The sequence below is a fragment of the Elgaria multicarinata genome, chromosome 1, assembly GCF_023053635.1.
Source record: "Elgaria multicarinata webbii isolate HBS135686 ecotype San Diego chromosome 1, rElgMul1.1.pri, whole genome shotgun sequence".
In the NCBI taxonomy this organism is placed as follows: domain Eukaryota; kingdom Metazoa; phylum Chordata; class Lepidosauria; order Squamata; family Anguidae; genus Elgaria; species Elgaria multicarinata.
In genome coordinates, this window is record NC_086171.1 from 218,985,453 (window position 1) to 218,994,791 (window position 9,339).

The 9,339-nt window shown below is 57.1% G+C and overlaps 1 long non-coding RNA gene across 1 annotated transcript; it reads right to left on the minus strand.

Annotated features, from left to right (window-relative positions):
* Nucleotides 1–583: 583 nt before the first annotated feature.
* On the minus strand, nucleotides 584–6,676 carry LOC134395269 (uncharacterized). Its single transcript, XR_010025226.1, has 4 exons — nucleotides 6,514–6,676; nucleotides 1,193–1,255; nucleotides 823–924; nucleotides 584–596 (listed from the first exon to the last, which is right to left on the minus strand). It is a non-coding gene; the product is annotated as an uncharacterized LOC134395269 (long non-coding RNA).
* Between the last annotated feature and the right edge of the window lie 2,663 nt (nucleotides 6,677–9,339).

The window sequence follows — 9,339 nt, forward strand, 5'->3', positions numbered from 1 at the left end:
TTCAAGAGGCAGCTGGACAAGCATCTGTCAGGGATGCTTTAGGGTGGATTCCTGCATTGAGCAGGGGGTTGGACTCGATGGCCTTGTAGGCCCCTTCCAACTCCGCTATTCTATGATTCTATACAGCGGCTGCACACTGGGTGGACATTTAGCTCTGGCGTGGGCTGCTCCATGAAGTCACGAAGAGTCGGAAGCAACTGATCGAATAAACATACAAATAATTTGGTGCTGTTGGCAAACTTGGCCACTTCAGTGTTCACTCCTAATTTCAGATCACTTATGAACAAGTTGAAAAGGATTGGTGGTGCCAATCCTGATCCCTGTGGGGCCCCATTGGGAGAATCGGCCCTTTATTCCTGCTCTCTGCTTTCTGTTGCTGATCCATAAGCTCAGGGGAGCGACCCAGGGAGGCTCCACTCAGACATGCCCTCTCCCCTGATGCTTGCAAGTCTTGATGACTAGAGGCTACAGATACAGACACACACCCAGAGGGAGGGAGGGAGAGAGACAGACAGAGAGAGGGGGAGGACCTTCCCAGATGTTCATGAGGACTGAAGAACCCACACAGCAGCTGCAACACTTACCGAAGTGAAGTCCTGAAGTCCAGCATTGCAGCCGGCAAAGGCGAGGGAGAGAAGAGAGGCTCCAGTCAGGACCAGGAGGGCAAGTGGCAGAGGGGAGGCATGCCCCATCCCTGGCACTGGGGGCCTGCTGGATCCGCCAGGGAGGAAGGGGAAAGGGTGCTGGGGCGCCCGGAGAGCAGCAAGCCCCGAGGCTGATGCAGGGCACTGTCTCAAAGGGCCCAGCCCCCGACTCCCTTACCTTTTTACTGGCAAGCATGGGGTCCTTCTGAAGTAGGTGGCTGAGAGTAGCCATGTGGCCACTGGCCGCGCCCTGCAGCCACTCCTTCTCGAGAGGCTCCAACTGGGAAGAGACGGGCAGGGAGTCAGAGGGCTCGCACACCTGTGATGGACATCTTCGCTCCCCCGGCCTGCTGCCTTGCAGGAGCACCTCCGGGCACCGGAGCTGCCTGTCGTGTCGCATGTGGCAAAGGGCCCCAGGCCAACCAGTGCAGCACCCACGTGTGCCAAGAATCAAACACACCATGGCACAGCGTGCCTCCCCCGCCCCCACCGGGCACTTCCTGCCCCCCCCGGCTGGCCCAGCGGGGCCACCTGCTCCTGGCACTCACCGCCACTGCACTGGGTCCCAGGCTGCCGCCCCCGTCGTCCGAGGCCTCCCGGTCCGACTCAGTCTATGAAAACAACCCAGAATCGTTGTTTTTAAATGGATACTGTTTTTATACTGTTTTTATGGTGTGTGTGTTTTTTTAAAAAAAAAATTGTATACTTTTAATGTTTACTATTTTTAATGTTGTAAACCGCCCAGAGAGCTTCGGCTGTGGGGCGGTATATAAATGTAATAAAAATAAATAAATAAATAAATAATTAAGAGAGGACGGATGACATTGCGAGGGGGAGCTAGGCCCACCCCAACAGGGTCCCAGGAACTGCAGGCACAGGCCGGCCGGATGGCTCCACTCCACGTGGGAGGGGCGCTTGCCTGAGCTGCAACGATCCCATCAACACGAGAGGGCAACTGGTGCAGGCAGCAAGAGCCCAGGAGCTGATGAGATGGGCGGATGTGACCCAGCAGGCAGCCCTTCCCTGCCTGCTTATGTATGCTCTCTCCTTCCCGCAAGGCACAGCTGGCTCCCACCTGAAGTGGGACCTGGCACAGGTGGGCAGCCCAACACCTGCTTGGCTCTCCCTGGCAGCAGCTGCTTCCCCGCCCAGCGCCCCGGTCTAGCAAATTGGCAGGCTGGCTGAGAGGCCTCTGTGGGCTGCCCCAGAGGGCTCCCCTCGGACTGCGCTCTCCTTCAGGTGGGGCGATCCCTTGGAGTGCTGCTCCTCCACACACACGAGTGATGCCTGGCTCGGCCAGAGTGCCACTGCAGCTTCGGAATCCATTCATGCACCAGGGCAGGAATTCCACGGGTGACGAGCCGACTCATCGAAGCACAAGGTTTTTGCATGACTAATGGCCACACTGACAGCCTCAGTTCTGGGACCAACACAGGCAGCCGTGGTGCTTTTCAGAGAACCTGAGTGGGGGGAGGAGGCTGCTTGCAGCTCATACACTCCTGTCTCTTGTGCTTCTGATTAAGCGGCTTGGTAGGTTTTGATATTGTTCCCCAAACTCGCAAGACCTCCGTGACCACCAGCCACAAAAGAGGTCTGTACGTACACCACAAGGTGTGACACCTGCCTCAGCCCACATTATAGTCTCTTTTTAAAAAATCACTAAACCTCAGTTTTTTGTTTCTGACATTGTTGACTTTTACATGTACAAAATAAAAACCATTTGCACAAAAAATGGAACCAGTTACCTAGGGAGGTTGTGGGCTCTCCCACACGAGAGGCCTTCAAGAGGCAGCTGGACAACCCTCTGTCAGGGATGCTTTAGGGTGGATTCCTGCATTGAGCAGGGGGTTGGACTCAGTGGCCTTGTAGGCCCCTTCCAGCTCTGCTATTCTATGATTCTATGAAAAGGAGCAAAACCTATCCTGACACATGGCAGGCGGAGAAGAGATTCACCAGAGTCACAAGCTACAGAGGACCAGGCATCTGTTACCCACGTGAGATTGTCCTGGCAATTTCCATGTTTATGGCCAACAAGAAGGACAAACTTGTGCATTATAAGGCAAAGTGGAAAGTAAGTTCAGCAACATAAGAACATAAGAAGAGCCCTGATGCTGGATCAGGCCAAACGTCCATCTAGTCCAGCACCCTGTTCACACAGTGGCCAACCAGCTGTCAGCCAGGGACCTACAAGCAGGACATGGTGCAACAGCACCCTCCCACCCATGTTCCCCAGCAACTGGTCTACATAGAAGCATATAGTAAAGTTGGAAGGGCCATCCAGTCCAACCCCCTGCTCAATGCAGGAATCCACCATAGAGCATCCCTGACAGATGCTTGTCCAGCTGCCTCTTGAAGGCCTCTAGTGGGAGAGCCCACAACCTCCATTGTCGTACTGCTCTAAACTTCATTGACATTGATAAACAAATGGTCAAATAACACCTAATTTCCTTGAATGAGTTCAAATCTCCAGGGCCCGATGAACTGTATTATTATTATTATTATTTATTTATTTATATAGCACCATCAATGTACATGGTGCTGTACAGATTATACACAGTAAATAGCAAGACCCTGCCGCATAGGCTTACAATCTAATAAAGTTGTAGTAAACAATAAGGAGGGAAAGAGAATGCAAACAGGCACGGGAAGTGTAAACAGGCACCGGGTAGGGTGAGGCTAACAGTATAGAGTCAGAACAAACTTAATATTTAAAAGCTACAGGGAAAAGAAAAGTTTTTAGCTGAGTTTTAAAAGCTGTGATTGAGTTGGTATCTGAACAAGCTGGAGCGTGTTCAGAGGAGGGCAACAAGGATGATCTGGAAACAAAGCCCAATGAGGAGAGATGGAAAGAACTGGGCATGTTTAGCCTGGAGAAGCGAAGAGAACTTAAAAGGTTGTCACACAGAGGAGGGCCAGGATCTCTTCTCAATCCTCCCAGAGTGCAGGACATCGAATAATGGGCTTAAGTTAAAGGAAGCCAGATTCTGGCTGGATATCAGGAAAAACTTCCTGACTGTTAGAGCAGTACGACAATGGAACCAGTTGCCTGGGGAGGTTGTGGGCTCTCCCACACTAGAGGCCTTCAAGAGGCAGCTGGACAACCCTCTGTCAGGGATGCTTTAGGGTGGATTCCTGCCTTGAGCAGGGGGTTGGACTCAATGGCCTTATTGGCCCCTTCCAACTCTACTATTCTATGATTCTATGAATAGTTTAATTTAGACTATTCTTGCAGGGCCATGTTGCTATTTTAAGAAGATTCTGGACTCTTACAGAGGCAGGAGAGTCACCAGCTGTGAAGAGAGCCACGCAATGGCTGGGAAAGAAGGGCCACGGGTGAAGCAGGGGGCACGGCAGCAACCTTGTCCCTTGATGATGCCCCCCCCACTCCAGGCACCCTGCTGTTGCCCTTTAGCAGGTGCTGTTCCAATGGCGGGCAGGATCCAATGGGGCCTTGTGCACACGGCCAGCTCCACCAAGTGTAGTCTGCGTGTGGCCCCTTGTGGTGTTCTGTGGTGCAAGCCCCGAAAAGAAAAGGAACACTCCTCTTCCTTCCAGAAACTAGCATTTTTGTTTGTTGGGCCGTGTTGGCTTCCCTTGGAAGTGCTACATCGCGACCGCCAACGGAAGGGGCCCCTATCGGATCCTGCCTCAATTCCAACAATACGCTTAGTGGATGCGTGCATTACTTCACGGGGTCATTGCAACCAGAGAAGCGGCTCGCAAATTGTTCCTGCATGTAAATAAGGCAGGAAAATAAGGACATGTCTCTACCTGGCATCTTGTTCTAGGGATTGCACAATGGCCCACCTGAACTGCAAGGTGCCAAAGCCGTTTTGGGAGGGCAGCAATCACTAACACACCTGTGGATCAAAGGCTTCTTCACATTGGTGGGTGCTGGGAGGCTGAGGAGAGGACCCGGGACCCTTCCAGTAGCTCTTTACGCCATCACCGGAGTGAAGGGTGGGCTTCTTGCCAGCATCTCACAGTCACTGGCCCACAGGCCAATTTCAGAGCAGATAACGCGCTCTTCTTGCAGGCTGCAACACTTGCCGTGACACCGAAAGAAGTTTGATCCCAACACAGTAGACAAGGAAGAGTCCTGCGGCATCGATCCCCTTACATGATATTGAATATCTTATTGTAAAATCTGAGTCTTCTAAAATTGATATTGCGTTTCACTTAGCTTTGGGTAAAGAGCAATAGAGTTCGCACAGAGACCTGAGAGCTGCAAGGACGACGGCTCCCCTCTTGAAACGAGCTCCTTGCCGGGCAGTGCAATGAGGGGCACGGCCCTTCGCCTCACACATCCCCCCACCCCGCACTGCGGACTTTCATAGAATCATAGAATAGCAGAGTTGGAAGGGACCCACAAGGCCATCGAGTCCAACCCCCTGCTCAGTGCAGGAATCCACCCTAAAGCATCCCTGACAGATGGGAAGGTCCTCCCCCTCTCTCTGCCTGTCTCTCTCCCTCCCTCCCTCTGGGTGTGTGTCTGTATCTGTAGCCTCTAGTCATCAAGACTTGCAAGCATCAGGGGAGAGGGCATGTCTGAGTGGAGCTTCCCTAGGTCGCTCCCCTGAGCTTATGGATCAGCAACTGGTGAAAGAACAGAAAGCAGAGAGCAGGAATAAAGGGCCGATTCTCCCAATGGGGCCCCACAGGGATCAGGATTGGCACCACCAATCCTTTTCAACTTGTTCATAAGTGATCTGAAATTAGGAGTGAACACTGAAGTGGCCAAGTTTGCCAACAGCACCAAATTAATTGTATGTTTATTCGATCAGTTGCTTCCGACTCTTCGTGACTTCATGGAGCAGCCCACGCCAGAGCTAAATGTCCACCCAGTGTGCAGCCGCTGTATAGAATCATAGAATAGCGGAGTTGGAAGGGGCCTACAAGGCCATCGAGTCCAACCCCCTGCTCAATGCAGGAATCCACCCTAAAGCATCCCTGACAGAGGGTTGTCCAGCTGCCTCTTGAAGGCCTCTAGTGGGAGAGCCCACAACCTCCCTAGGTCACTGGTTCCATTGTCGTACTGCTCTAACAGTCAGGAAGTTTTTCCTGATGTCCAGCTGGAATCTGGCTTCCTTTAACTTGAGCCCGTTATTCCGTGTCCTGCACTCTGGGAGGATCGAGAAGAGATCCTGGCCCTCCTGTGTGTGACAACCTTTTAAGTATTTGAAGACTGCTATCATGTCTCCCCTCAATCGTCTCTTCTCCAGGCTAAACCTGCCCAGTTCTTTCAGTCTCTCTTCACAGGGCTTTGTCATCCTGGTTGCCCTCCTCTGAACACGCTCCAGCTTATCTGCGTCCTTCTTGAATTGTGGAGCCCAGAACTGAACGCAATACTCTAGATGAGGCCTAACCAGGGCCGAATAGAGAGGAACCAATAGCTCACGTGATTTGGAAGCTATACTTCTACGAATGCAGCCCCAAATAGCATTTGCCTTTCTTGCAGCCATATCGCACTGTTGGCTCCTATTCAGCTTGCGATCTACAACAATTCCAAGATCCTTCTCGTTTGTAGTATTGCTGAGCCAAGTATCCCCATCTTGTAACTGTGCCTTTGGTTTTTATTTCCTAGATGTAGAACTTGGCATTTATCCCTATTAAATTTCATTCTGTTGTTATCAGCCCAACAGAATGAAATGTAATGAAATTTGTCATCACATGGGCAGAACAGCTGCTCACCTTTGCCCCGGACGATCTGAGGGGACTCCGCTGCAGCCCCCAGCCCTGCTACCAACACTTCAGGGCTAGCAGCATGTTGAGGTGCCTCAGCCTCCCCCTGCAAAAGCGCTCCAAAAGCTGCCATGGCTGAGGGATGCTGCCCCCGCCGGGGTTGTGTTGCCAGGCCCCGAGAACCTACCAGCGCCCCATCCGTGCAGGCAGTGACCACGATCTGAGGGGCTGTCATGGCTGCCTCTGCTCTGCTCCAGGGACCTGCTGGGCGCTGCAGCCCCTGGCCAGATGCCACATGTGGGGCCGTGGTCTTCTGCCCCCTCTCTGGAAGGGCCCCCAGGGCACGGCACTCCCCCTGGGAAACAGAGCAAGCTGCTTAGCGGGCCCCCCCCCCCCCCCGTGCTGCTCCAAGGGGACAGACCCCTTCCCTCCCTTCCTCCCCCTCCTCCTAGGCCTTTCCATGCTGGAATTATGCACACCCCTGACCCCACCCCTACGTTCTTCCTTTATTTCGGAGACTGGCTTCTACTGCTCCCTTCATACAGTTTCCCAGGGCGCAGCGGACAGCGAACCAGCAGGAGGCCAAATCGGCCCCCAGACTCAGATGGACAAAGGCGCCTGGACCTTTCCGACGGGTGTGAGGCCTTCCTTGCTGCTGCTGCTGCTGGGCTCTCTGTCCGGCTCAGCACTTGTGGCCAGGAGCCTCCTCAAAGGGTCGCTTGCATGGCTTAATTGGCCTGCGATCCATCGCCGAGGAGGAGGAGGAGGCAAAAGAAGAGCCCGGAAGCTGGGCCAGGCCAAAGCGGGGCAGCCCCGCCAGCCCCGCCGCCCACAATGGCGAGCCAGATGCCCCAATGGGAAGCAGAGCTTGGGCGGGGGTGGCTGAGGGGCAGCCCTGCCCTGTGGCTGCCCCCTCCCCGAGGAGCCCTGCCTCTGAACCCGGAACACCCCTCCCGCTGTCCTCTTGTGGCGGGGAGTCCCACGGGGGCGCGTTTATCGCCTCTCTGCCCTCCTTTCCGGCTCCGCGCCGGGGCCTCCCCCGAGTGGTCCGGAGACGCACGAGCGCTCCGGACAGGCCGACCCCGCCCCAGGGAACCCCACGCCGGGGAGACGCTTCCCGTTCGACTGCACGCGGGCGAGGGGGGGGGGCGCTTCTGGCCCTGGCCGCCGGGGGAGGCGCCAGCCCCCTTGCCCCGTGCTTCAGCTCGGCCCGGGGCTGCACGAACCCCGGCGTCAGCCAGCCTCCCCCGCCCCGCAGGCAGCAGAGGCGCGCCCGCCCCGTCCAGAAGCGACTGCCTTTGGGAACAGCTGGCCGGGCCGGGCCAAGCCACCCCCACGCTCCGGAAAGGCGCCCAGGACGGGCCAGGGCATCAGGCAGCTGTTACCCGGGCGGGGCGGGGGCGAACAGACCCATCCGCCCGTCCAGACTGGGCTGGATTAGCGCGTGGGGCGGCTCCCCCCCCCCGGTCGCCCCCTCTCCCCCTAGGAAAAGAGTCACCACAAACCCGCTTAAGGGCGGCGGCGGCGCCCGGGGAAGGCCAGGCACGCGGCGGGAGGGGCGCTCCGCTGCAGCGATCCGGCCGTCGGGGCGCTTCCCGGAGGAGCGTCGCACCGGATGGGCGCCTCCTCCGCCAGAAGGGACGGCAGGAAGCGCCTCGCAGTCCCGCCGCCCAAGTTGCCCGCTCCGCCCGCCCGCCCGCCTCCCCTCCCCGGCAGCCCGCGTTGCGAAAGCGCGACCGCCGCCGCGGCTTCCGGAGAGGCGAGGGGAGCGGAGCGGAGGGGAGGGGGGGCTGCCGGCCGCTCTTCGGCCCACTGGAGCTCCGAGGGAAGGCGGCGCGCGCGGGCCCCGAGCTCCGGCTGGCTGCCGCAGAGGAGCGCCAGTCCCCGTCCCGAGGAGCCTGCAGGCGCAGGTCGCACGCGGGGGAAACCGAGCCAAGGCACGAGGCGCGCAACGAAGGCCCTCTCCTGGCGCCCGGGCTCCGAGCGGCCGCCACTGCTCTCTTGCGCGCCCAGCTCGGAGCAGGACGAGCGGAGCCGCCCTGCCTCGATTCGGGGCCTCCTCCCGGAGCGGGCAAAAGGCAGGCCGGGCCCGCCTTGGTCGGCGCCTTCGCGGTTCGCGGAAGATCAAAGATGCCTGGCTCCAAACGGGAGCGACAGCGCAGAGTGCCCTAATTTGGGGGTGGGGTGGGGGGGCAGGAGGGAGAGAGAGGGGTGTGTGTGTGTGTGTAGAACTGGTAACAGTGCCCTGGGGTTGAAGACCTGCTGGGGGCAGCCTAGGCCTGAATTCCAGGAGTTTCCCTCCACCTTGCCCCCCCCCCCCCGGCCCATTTCACACCCGACAGACTTCAGGTAAAAACAGGCACAGCAGACCCTGCAACCCCGACCACTGCCCGCCTTGGGTCGCCCCGACTGGCAGCGGCTCTGGAGTCTTTCCCAGGCCTGTAGGGCGACGGCAGCGATTAAAAACGGGGTGGGGGCTCCAGTGTACCTGCCAGGCGTGTGCTCTACCATGGAGTAAGCCCCCACCCCAGGCACACCCGAATGGCTACTTGCCCACCCCCTCCTAAGCGCGGTGGTGCAGCAGAGCTCGGGCAAAGGATTGGGACTGTACGATTAGCAGGGATGACGATGATGATATTGACACCCCCACCCCCAATTAAACCATAGATTTCCCCAGGAAACACGCTACAAACTACGTTGGGGTCCTTGGCTTTATAAAAGGCACTGATGTTCTCTTGGGGTGGGGCCCAAGTACCAGTATCTCTTAGCACTCTTCCCGCCAGGAACTCCGCTTTAGGGGAGGCATTTCGGCCCTTTAGAATGAAATAACCACCCGAAGGCCCGGAGGGGGGAGGGGGAGAGACGTTGCCTGGAGGGCCAGGGAGGGGGCTCTACCCCCCCCCCCCCGCACACCCCGCCTGGTTTAAACCCACCACTTCCTCGTCCTCTGCTCCACCCGCGCCTTCCCTTCCTGGCTTCCACTTTCTTCCCCCCTTTTCCAAATTTAAGGGTC